The sequence below is a fragment of the Nyctereutes procyonoides genome, unplaced genomic scaffold (genome assembly GCF_905146905.1).
Source record: "Nyctereutes procyonoides isolate TBG_1078 unplaced genomic scaffold, NYPRO_anot_genome, whole genome shotgun sequence".
Lineage (NCBI taxonomy): Eukaryota > Metazoa > Chordata > Mammalia > Carnivora > Canidae > Nyctereutes > Nyctereutes procyonoides.
This window is the reverse complement of record NW_026575142.1, coordinates 17,063,963-17,075,763: the sequence shown is the minus strand read 5'-3', so window position 1 is coordinate 17,075,763 and position 11,801 is coordinate 17,063,963. Positions and strand designations below refer to the sequence as shown.

The 11,801-nt window shown below is 38.4% G+C and overlaps 1 pseudogene; it reads left to right on the top strand.

Moving 5' to 3' along the window:
- Nucleotides 1-9,214: 9,214 nt before the first annotated feature.
- Nucleotides 9,215-9,903, top strand: LOC129498418 (protein PBDC1-like; annotated as a pseudogene).
- The last annotated feature ends 1,898 nt before the right edge of the window (nt 9,904-11,801 follow it).

Below are 11,801 nucleotides of genomic sequence, written 5' to 3'. Positions count from 1 at the left end.
ATGGGAGGACTGTAAGAGAAAGCTGGAGGAAACCCAGAGGGAAGGGGAAGGGGCTAAAGAAAGGAAAGGCAAGGAGAATTTCTCCTAAAAGGAACTGGAGTGCCAGAGGATAGTCCTGAAGCTGGAGGTAGAGACACTAGGAGATCCCAGCCAAGGTTTCTCAGGTTCTTGGATCCTTATCCCTAGACATCCTTCTGTACCTGCTGGGTCAATGCTAGGGGTTCTAGGCTATGCATGTGGGGCTTTTCTCTCCCAGGAGAAAGTCCTAAGTTTTATGCTTTCCTAATGCACTGAGGAATCCCTCCCTGTTAGCTTTATGTGTGAGGTACAGAATAAATTTGGTTTTCAGGGATGTCTGTAATAGCATTCTCCTTCTCCAGAAAAGTTGCTTATCCTGTCATATATGCTGCAGTGAGCCTTTGAGTCTGGAAAAACTAGGCTATCCCTCTCTATTTAGCAATGAGTTTATAACCTTTTCAACACTACAAGCCAGTGAGTTGGAATAGCTGCTGGGGACTGGTTAGAGAGGGATGTGGCTGCAGGATGGGAGGAAAAGGATCTTTGCAGAGATGGTGTTATACATGAACAGAAACACCAGGGTACAGCTAATGAGAATCCTCATGAGGGTCAAGGGAATGAGTTTACCACAACCTAATATTCTTCCTAGGGTCCAGTAGAATGTCTGCATACTGAGAGTCTTATTGAATTCTCAGGGATACAACCATATGAAAGACACTTCCAAACACTAAATCTAATGGGATTATCAGTCAACAAAGTCTCATTAACATGTTAGACATGGAATTCCTTATTTTAAGGTGCATTCCTGTCCAAAATAAATTTGAAGAAATGTGTTTGAATTTAGCAAGAAAGGTGGGTATAGCTATCAAATGACTTTCTTTATGAAAAAAACAACTACTAGGGGTACCTAGGTGGCTCAGTTGGTTAAGAGTCTGCCTTTGGCTCAGGTCATGTTCCTGGGGTCCTGGTATCAAGCCCCACATCATGCTTCCTGCTCAACAGAGAGCCAGCTTCTCCTCTCTCTGCCAACCACTCCCCCCCCCCCCGTTCATGCTCTGTCTCTCACAAATAAAATATTTTTTAAAAAAACAACTACTGATCAAAAGCTAGAGGCTTAGCTTAGTTCAGCAAAAGCTAAATTAGAATCTTGAACTAGAATTGGACAGTAACTTAACAAATTTAAGCAAGTTAAAGTAACTTAACAAACGAGTCAGGAAACCAGAAAACACACCAGTTGTTTCCATAGAAAGAATTTAATATATGGAATTGGTTAAACAGATATTGGAAAACTGAAAAAGCACACAGGGATGTCTGAGGTAATATAGACTGTAATAGAGACTGTATCAGGAAGCAGCTATCTCCCCAAAAGCTAGGTGAACAAAAGGAAGATGGATGTATTAAAACTCAAAAACTCAGAGGAGTAACTTCAAGATCTGGCACTGCCTAGTGGGTGCTAGTATCTTTGAAGCTGGAACCAACTGCTATTCTTGGTATAAAAATTCCAAATAATATACCAGTTATGGTTGGACTGGTCAATTCACCATAAGAAAGGATTCAGAGGCAGTATGTGTAAGTGGACCACCCTTTTTTGCACAAAAGTAAAGCCTGCAAAAATGGCAGAAGACTTAAAACTCAAGAATACAGAGACAATCCAACGACAACAAAAAAGTAACCTAAGGATTAAAATAGATATTCTTTGAAAGAAGATATACAAATAGCCAATAAGCAGGTAAAAAAAAGATGCCCAATATCACTGCCATCAAGGAAATACATATATAAACCACAATGACATACTACCATATCCATTAGAATGGCTATAATACAACATTTTTTTTTATTTGTTCATGAGAGAGAGAGAGGCAGAGACACAGGCAGAGGGAGAAGCAGGCTCCATGCAGGGAGCCCAAAGTGGGACTCAATCCCGGGACTCCAGGATCACACCCTGGGCGGAAGGCAGGCTCTAAACCGCTGAGCCACCCAGGGATCCCCAAAATATTTTTTAAAGAGAGAGAAAGAACAGTAGCAAACATTGGTAAAAATGTGGAGACATTAAAACCTTCAAACACCGCCAGCAGAAATGTAAAATAGTGCAGTTGCTGTGAAAAACAGGTAGTTCCTCAATAAGTTAGACACAGAGTTATGACCCAACCATTGTATTCAGAAAATGCTCTGGAATTAGTGTGATCATTATACAACTCTGTGAATATACTAAAAGTCACTAAATTGTGTACTTTAAGAGGGTGAATTCTACAATATACTGTGAATTGTATGATGTGAATGATAAAGTTAATTATATCTCAAGTTTTTTTCAATAATAGGAGAGAGGGGGCAGCCTGGGTGGCTAAGCAGTTTAGCGCCACCTTCCACCCAGGGCCTGATCCTGGAAACCCGGGATCGGGTCCCACGTCGGGCTCCCTGTATGGAGCCTGCTTCTCCCTCTGCCTGTGTCTGTGCCTCTCTCTCCCTCTCTCTCTGTGTGTGCCTCTCATAAATAAATAAATAAAATATTTTAAAAATAAAATAAAATAATAGGAGAGAGGACAAAAAAAATAGGGGCAGTGTTTTGAATAAGATAATATTAGACCAAGCATATAAATTTCTCTCTTTTTTCTGGAACATCCTATTCAATATCTTCCCACATCAAAGTGCATTTTGACTTTGTTATCTACTATTCAAAATCTGACTGATTAATCAAGCCCTCAAAATACTAAAAAGAGTACATAGAGTGCTTTCATGATTAACGTCTGGTTCACCCATCCAAGAATGCAAGGACAGAAACCTATTGTGTCCCATCATTATCTACTCTTCAGTCCTGGCTCCTGTGATCTGTGGTCCCTGCTGGTTAGGATAGGGTACCCCTATCTTTTTATCAGACTCCTGACCCCTACTTGTCACTTCACCAACCTTGGACTCCTACAAAACTCCCACCAACCCCAGGACAGGCACCAGTAGTAGATGAATTAGTAAGATGACAGACCAGGAAGCCATCAATTCACTACCTTACTTGGTGTCCCCATTTTCCTACCATCACCCCATAGAACTTTCATCACACATCCTCCCTTGGCTAGAAGAGGGTCAGAAACCCAAAGTAGGAACATCTCAGCTATAGACCTGGCATATTTTAACACCAATTACAGGCAGCCCGGGTGGCTCAGTGGCTTTGTGCCACCTTCAGCTCAGGTGGGATCCTGGAGACCCGGAATCAAGTCCCATGTCAGGCGCCCTGCTTGGAGCCTACTTCTCCCTCTGCCGGTGTCTCTGCCTCTCTCTGTGTCTCTCATGAATAAATAAATAAAATCTTAAAAAAAATTACTCTTGCTCATGCTTTCTTCTCAGGATTTTCTTCCATCCCTTTTCTTTTACCACTGCTTCTTCCTGGTTTATGCCTGCATTGCTATAATCATCTCTAGGTTTCTGCTTACAGTCTCCCCTTTCTCATTATCCTATACATGGATATCAAATAACATTCCTCAAACATTTTGTCTTTTTCATTTCTCTGAAATCCTTCAATGCCTCTTCAGTGCCAGTTGAATGTTAAAATTTAATTTTTGAATCTGGTTTCAGAGCCCTCATGATCTAGTTTCAACCTCTTTCCAGATTTACACAAACTCTCAATTTGATTACATACAATACTTTACCCTTACCCCAAGATTGCCTATTTCTGTGTCTTTATATATGTCTTCTTCCCCAGTTCCTAATTGTCTCTCCATCACAGCCTATCAAAACTCTTCCAGAAAAAAAAAATTCTTCCAGGTCTTCAAGACCTATTCTTTAAGGCTTAGATCAAGTTTTAGCTTTTCCAAGAAGTCGTGATTATCCCAGCTAAGTTTAAACTCTCTCCTTGAAATCATCACTATTTTCTCTCCCATTTGGCCTTCATCATCCACTACTTGGTAGTGGAATCACTTCTGGCCTCATCAGCTCTCCTCTAAACTCTAGGAGGACAGTGGAGCTTTGGATGTCCTGAAGTGCTAGTCAAATTCAACCTGCAGATCCATTCTGCACAGTGATTTTACAACTTTCAAACAGTTGTCGTCAACATTTAAAAGTTGGGAGATCTCTCATAAAAAGCTGGTTTTCTGCTTCTCTGAGAATTTTGTTCACACTGGGCTGAATTCAATTCACACTGGACCTGTACTCTTGCTTAGAAGATGCTAAGAAGACTGAGTAGCGGCCACCTCTTTAAGATGGGGCCTGTGCCTTCCAGTTTACCCAAATTCCCATCTTCATAGTCTTTAAACCTCATTCATGCCCCAAAGGGGTCTTTGCTTCTAACATCTCTACAATGTAAGGGATGGATGGATGGATGGATGGATGGATGGATGGAAAAAAGGATAAATGAGCAAACTAACCTAGCAGATGGCAAAACTCACTTCCTCCACATGTCTCTTGCTGTCCAGGAAGCTTAACAGCTGAATTCTCTTAACTGCCAGATTCTCCCACTCTATTCTTTACTTGTCCTGAGTCACATCCAGAAAAATTCTGGCCCAAGCTTGAGTGGAGAAAAGACATTTCTTTTTAATAAGCACTTCCCATTTTCCCTCTCAGAACTCTTAATGAGTGTGAGATGACAGTCAAGATTTTTAAAAAATCATTCCTGTGCCTCTGTCTGAAACTGGGGAAGTAAAAACTCAAAAGGGATCCATGCAAGTCACAGCCTTGCTTTGATGTGCCCCTTGATGACCCACACTGAGGCAACACATGGCTGTGGGTTCCCATTGTCAGAGTAAATGTGACCTTTCTTACACAAGGGGATTGTGGTTTTGATCTATTGAAAGGACCCCGTGGGCAGCCAGGGATCAGCATAAAGGGTGAAAAGGTGAACAATAAATATGCCAGTGCATCAACACAATTAGGTTTATAAAAAAGGCACTGAAGCAAAATGGAACATCGAGAATTTACAAAAGCAGCTGACGGATTCTGTGTTTTAGAGATGGATTTATGGCTAATTAACTGTCTAGAACCATTCTAACTCCTGTACATAGGAAAACATGAGCTGAGACAAAGAGTGATTGATTTTAGTGGGAAAGTCTTGTATTGTGAAATGAGAGAGAAAGGGAGGACAGTATAAGGCAATTATTTGGAAGTATAGTTTGCATAGCATACATGTAGAATCAGGGTTTTGCAAGAGACTGAGTCATTGCTGCACTGTTGTTTTTATTGCTGTTGTTTGCGTTATTTTAAAGTGTCTTATTAAGTAAGGTAATAGCTATATCTGTCACAGAAAGGTGGCTGGATCACAAGATTTACCAGCGCCTTTTGAAGTTACTAGCACTGGAATTCAACATTAAGTATTAATCAACTCTCGATGTATGGAAATTATCATGCTATCATTACAAGAGAGGAAAGAGAAGATTTTGGTTTTAATAGTAATGACTCTTTTCATACTTAGAGTTTTATCTAGATTCCAGGGGCACTGAGAAAGTGCCCATAAGAGGAACAGGCACTGCCATATCTAGAAAATATAAATACTTTCTGTTTAACTCATTTTGTCCTGAAGTAAATCCTTTCTGCCAACAGTTCCATATGCAACCACTCTCCTAGCCTTGAAACACAGTCAAACCAAGAGAGTGTATATACAACTAATGAATATTGGTCTAATACCAAACATCTATATTCACAGTAAGACCTAAGCACAGATAATAGCAATGGGATTCATCATCTTTGTGGTTCTCTTTCTAAAGATCAATTGCTCTGATTGTGGTTATCCACTTCCTCCCTCTAGAGAAGGTTCCAAGAGAGATAAGTGGGAATATAACCAGAGAAAAAGAAGGTAAAGTCTAAAAACAGAGCAGAAATGGACAATAGAAGATAGAGGGAGGTCTACCAAGACGGAAAATGGGTTGGATACAGTTCAAGTTGGCAGAGAGTAGTTAAAATTAAAGATAAATAGCTTGCCTTTTTGAAAGGGAAAGACTGGATTCTAGATTCTGAGGATTTGCTGATATCAGGCTTTAGAAAATGTAAAGTGGCTTAAACATAGAGTTGGTTAGCATTTAGAAAAGAAACTAGAGATAACTCAGAGCAATTAACCTCTTTTTCGTTTCTAATAAGATGTCTACATTGGTAGAGCAGGATCACTAATATGAGTTAGGGATTTCAGAAAGTCATGACAAAGTTTCTTTCATGATAGCCTGGTAGGCAAAATGTAGCAACCAAAACAAGATGATAGTACAGATAAGACTGACAACTTTATGATGACAGGGACTGTCATTGGCTTGTTCAATGCTGTACCTTCTCTATGCATCACAGATCCTGACCCAGGCTCAAAATATTTGTGTTGATTTAGTAAAGTTAGGTGCATTCTGATGACTGAAGAGCAATACCCAAAGTACATTGTTTTCTGGATCTCTGTCAACAGATTTAATTTTATTCGCCTTAATATCCCCAGGAGATTAGAAAATACCTGGCATACAGTAGGCACTTAATAAAATGTGATGAATGAATGAATTAATCTATATGTCTTTTATAACAGTCTTACAAGGTTTTTTTTCTTACTCTTAATCTAGTCAATGCTTTAATCAGTGGCTTGGTTGAAGATATATTAAAACAAGGGATTATCAGTTACTGTAATTATACACATTGAAATAATGAATAGATTAAATGCAATGGGTGAAAAGGACATATGTCAATATTAATATGGCAAAATGTAATATCACTAAATCTATATTCAAAAAATACACAAGGCCAAAAAAGAAGCACAAGGCATATGATCCAGCAATTCTACTTCGGGGCACAGGCATATCCCAGAGATACTGTGGATTCAGTTCCAGACCACTGCAATAAAGCAAATATCACGATAAAGCAAGTCAAATGAATTTTTTTGTTTTCTTATGTATACGAGTTGTTTACACTATGCTGCAGTCTATTAAGTGTGAAATAGCATTATGTCTAAAAAAATTAATGTCAGAGTTAATTTTAAAATATTTTATTGTGGAGTGCCTGGATGACATCGTTGGTTGGGCAACCAGCTCTTGGTTTCGGCTCAGGTCACTATCTTAGAGTTGGGAGATTGAGCCCTGAGTGGGGCTCCACACTCAGCAGGGAGTCTGCCTGAGATTTCTCTCCCTCTCCCTCTATCCGTCCACCCCTTGCATGCACACACTAGCTCTCTCTAACATAAACAAATAATTTTTTTAAGAAGAAGAAGAAAGAACATATACTGGCTCATAAAATTATCCATATCAAGCATAAAAGAATTTAAATCATACAAAGTTATCTGACCACAAAGGAATTAAGTTAAAAATCAAAAACAGCAAAAAAAAAAAAATGCTTCAAACATATGGAAACTTAAAAGCACACTTAAATAATCCATAAATCAAACAGGAAGTCTCAAGGGAAGTCAGAAAATACTTTAAACTGAATGAAAATAAAAATATAACATACAAAAAGGTGTGATATGTAGCTAAAGCAGTGTTTATGCAGTAATCATGTCATTACATACTAATATTAGGAAAGAAGACAGTCTCAGATCCATAAACTAAATTTCCATCTTAAAAAAAAGTATAATAAACAAAAATATCACAAAAGGGAATAATTAGTAAAGATAAAAGCAGAAATCAATGATATTAAAACTAAATAAAAAAAAGAGAGAGAGAGGGGTGGGGCACAAGAGAAAACAAAACCAAAAGGTGGTTCTTTGAAAAGATCATTAAAATTGAAAACCTCTAGCAAGACCAACAAGAAAATAGGAGAAAAGACACACTTACCAATTATCAGGAAAGAAAGAAGGAATCACTACAAATCTCAGATGTTAAAAGAATGATAAAAGAATACTACAAACAATTCAATGCACATAAATAGAACTAAGATGAATCAGACCAATTCCTTAAAAACTTTGAAATATTAGGGAAACAAAAGCAAAAATAAACTATCAGGACTTCATCAAGATAAAAAGCTTCTGCACGGTGAAGGAAGGAAACAATCAACAAAACTAAAAGACAGCCTATAGAATGGAAGAAGATATTTGCAAATGACATCTGATAAAGGGTAAGTATCTAAAATCTATAAAGAACTTGTAAAATTCAACACCTAGTAAATAAATAATCCAGTTTAAAAATGGACAGAAAGGGTGCCTGGATAGCTCAGTCAGTTAAGTGTCTGCCTTTGGCTCAAGTCATAATCTCAGAGTCATGAGATTGAGCCCTGCTCCCTGCTCACCGAGGAGTCTGTTTTTTCCTCTCTCCCTGCCTCTACCCCCACTCATGTGCTCGCTCTTGCTCTCTCTCTCTCTCCCCCAAATAAATAAATAAAATCTTTTTTTAAAATGGGAAGACATGATAGACATTGTTCCAAAGAACACATCCAGATGGCTAAGAGACACATGAAAAGATGTTCAACATCACTCATCATCAAAGAAATACAAATCAAAACTATAACGATATATCACTTCACCAGGAGAATGTCTAAAATTAACAACACAGGATATGACACATATTGGCAAGGATACAGAGAAAGGGAATCCTCTTACACTGTTGGTGGGAATGTGAACTGGTGCAGTCACTCTGGAAAACAGTATGGAGGTTCCTCAAAAAGTTAAAAATAGAGCTCCCCTACAATTCAGCAATTGTACTACTAGGTTTTTACCCAAAGGATACTAAAATACTGATTCAAAAGTATACATGCACCCCCATGTTTATAGCAGCATTATCAATAATAGCCAAATTATGGAAAGAGACCAAATGTCTATCCATAGATAAGTGGATAAAGAAGAAGTGGTTTATGTATACGATGAAATATCACTCAGCCATAAAAAAGAATGAAATCTTGCCATTTGAATGATGTGGATAGAGCTAGGGAGTATTATGCTAAGCAAAATAAGTCAGTCAGAGGACAAATACCATTTGATCCCACTCATATGTGGAATTTAAGAAACAAAATAGATGAACATGGGGGGGAGGCAAACCAGAAAACAGACTCTTAACTGTAGAAGAAAAACTGAGGGAGGGTTATAGGAGGGGAGGTGGGCAGAGGAATGTGTTAAATAGGTGATGGGTATTAAAGAGGACACTTGTGATGAGCACTGGATGTTGGATGGAAGTGATGAATCACTAAGTTCTACATCTGAAACTAATATTACATTGTATGTTAACTAACTGGAATTTAAATAAAAATTTGCACTTTTCCAACAGGCTACATACACTGCATGCTAATTAGTCATTTCCAGGAAACGGGTGCTGACTTTGTAGGGTTCAACATGGAGACAACTAGGGGAAATGCTGAGCCGGTTCCTGGGGAACTGGTGTCTGTGGCACATGCTCTTTTCCTCCCAGCCGAGTCTTATGGCAATGATCTTGATATCAAGATGGCTTGGGCCATGAAAGCAATGCAGCATGCTGAAGTCTACTACAAGCTGATTTCATCAGTTGACCCACAGTTCCTGAAACTCACCACAGTGGATGACCAAATCTATTCTGAGTTTCAGAAAACTTTTGAGAAACTCAGGATGGATGTGTCGGATCCAGAAGAACTCAAATCAGAGTCCACTAAAGAGAAGTGGAGACCATTCTGCTTGAAGTTTGACGGGGTTGTAGAAGACTTCAACTGTGGTACTTTGCTTCGACTGGATTGTTATCAGGGCTACACTGAAGAAAATACCATATTTGCCCCCAGGATACAATTTCTTGCTATTGAAATTGCTCGGAACCGGGAAGGCTATAACAAAGCAGTTTACACCAGTGTTCGTGACAAGAGAAAGAAGGCAACCATGGAAGAGAGAAAGCAGCTGACAGTGGACAAGCAGAAGAGAAAGGAGCCAAAAGAGAAAGAGAAAAAGTGAAAACCAACAAAGGAGAAGAAAAAGAGAAAGAAGCCAACAAAGAAATCAGCAAGAGTGGTGAAACAGCTATGTTAGGGAGACAGGGAATAGCACTCTGGAAGCTGTGACTCAGCTAAGTCTACAGATTCCATGATGCCACTTGCACAGACCCCTGTGGTTAAATGTATGTCCAGGGCACCCGGGTGGCTCAGTGGTTGAGTGTCTACCTTTGGCTCAGGGTGTGATCCCAGAGTTCCAGGATCGAGTCCCACATCCGGCTCCTGCAGGGAGCCTGCTTCTCCCTCAGCCTACGTCTCTGTCTCTCTCTGTGTGTCTCTCATGAATAAATAAATAGAATATTTAAAAAAAAAACTTGCAGAGTAAAATAAAATAATAAAAAATAATTTTTTTAATTTTTAACTTCAAAATATCAAAATTCATGAAAATTGCCTTAAATAACCCAAATTGCCTTATAACTAATGAAAGAGTTGAATCTATAGTCAAAATCTTCTGAAAAGAGATTTCCAGGTCCAGATGGTTTCACTGGAGAATTCGGCCAAACATTTAAAAAAGATATTACACCGGATCCCTGGGTGGCTCAGTGGTTTAGCGCCGCCTTTGGCCCAGGGCCTGATTCTGAGGTCCCTGGATCGAGTCCCACATTGGGCTCCTGGCGTGGAGCCTGCTTCTCCCTCTGCCTATGTCTCGCCTCTCTCTCTCTCTCCCTGTGTCTCTCATGAATAAATAAATAAAATCTTTTAAAAAAAAGATATTACACAAATTCTACACAGTCTCTTCCAGAAAATAGAAGAGGAGGGAACACTTCTCAACTAATTTTATGAAGTTAGCATGACCTTGATGACAAAAGCAAAGACAGTACAAGAAAACTATAGACTAACATCCTTCATGAACAAAGATGCAAAAATCCTCAACAAAATATCACCAAATCTAATCCAGTAATATAAAAAATACACCATGACTAGGTGGGAAAAGAAACCTCATTCAATGTCTTAAAAATTAATCAATGTGGGGCACCTGGGTGACTCAGTGGTTGAGCATCTGTGGCTCAGGTGGTGATCCCAGAGTCCTGGGATCAAGTCCCATATCAGGCTCCCGGTAGGGAGCCTGCTTCTCCCTCTGCCTCTCTCAATAAATCTTTTAAAAAATTAAATTAAAAAAATCTTCAGCAAACTAGGAATAGATGAGATCTTTCTCAATGTATTGAGAAAAGGCATTCTCAAAAAAAAAACTACAGCTAACATATACTTACATGAAACAGTGAATGCTTTCCTTCTAAGGCCAGGAACTTGACAAAGATGTCTACTCTCAAGACTCCAACTCAATATTACTAGAATTCCAAAGAAATAAAGTGAAATAAAGCAAGAAATAAAGCAAAAAAAATAAAATAAAATGCATACAGATTAGAACAGTTTCACAATGTGTAGAAAAGCCAAGAAATCTACTTTAAAAACTTCCTAGAGCTAATAAATGTATTTAGCAAGGTTGAAGGCTACACAGCCAACACAAACACCAATCATATTTTCATACAGCAGCAATAAGCAATTGGATACCAAAATTTAAAACACAATACCACTTAAAATAGCTCCAAAAAATGAAATATCAAGGTATACATCTAAGAAAACTTTTACAGGAACTATATACCATAAACCTCAAAACACTGATTTTAAAATAGATGTGAATAAATGAAGAGACATATTATGATCAAGGACTGGAAGACTCAACAGATCAAATGTCATTTGATCTATAGGTTTAATGGAATTGCACTCATAATCTCAGCGATATTCTTGGCGATAAAGGCAATCTAATTCTTATATTTATATGGAAAAGCAAAGAGACTAGAGCAGCCATAATAAATTTGAAAAAAAAAGTTGGAGCAATCACACTACTCTATTTTAAGATTTACTACAAAGCTGCAATGACCAAGAGTATATTATTAGTGGAGAAATAGATACAAAGCAATGGAAAAGAATAGAACCTAGAAATAAAATCACAATACATTAATTTT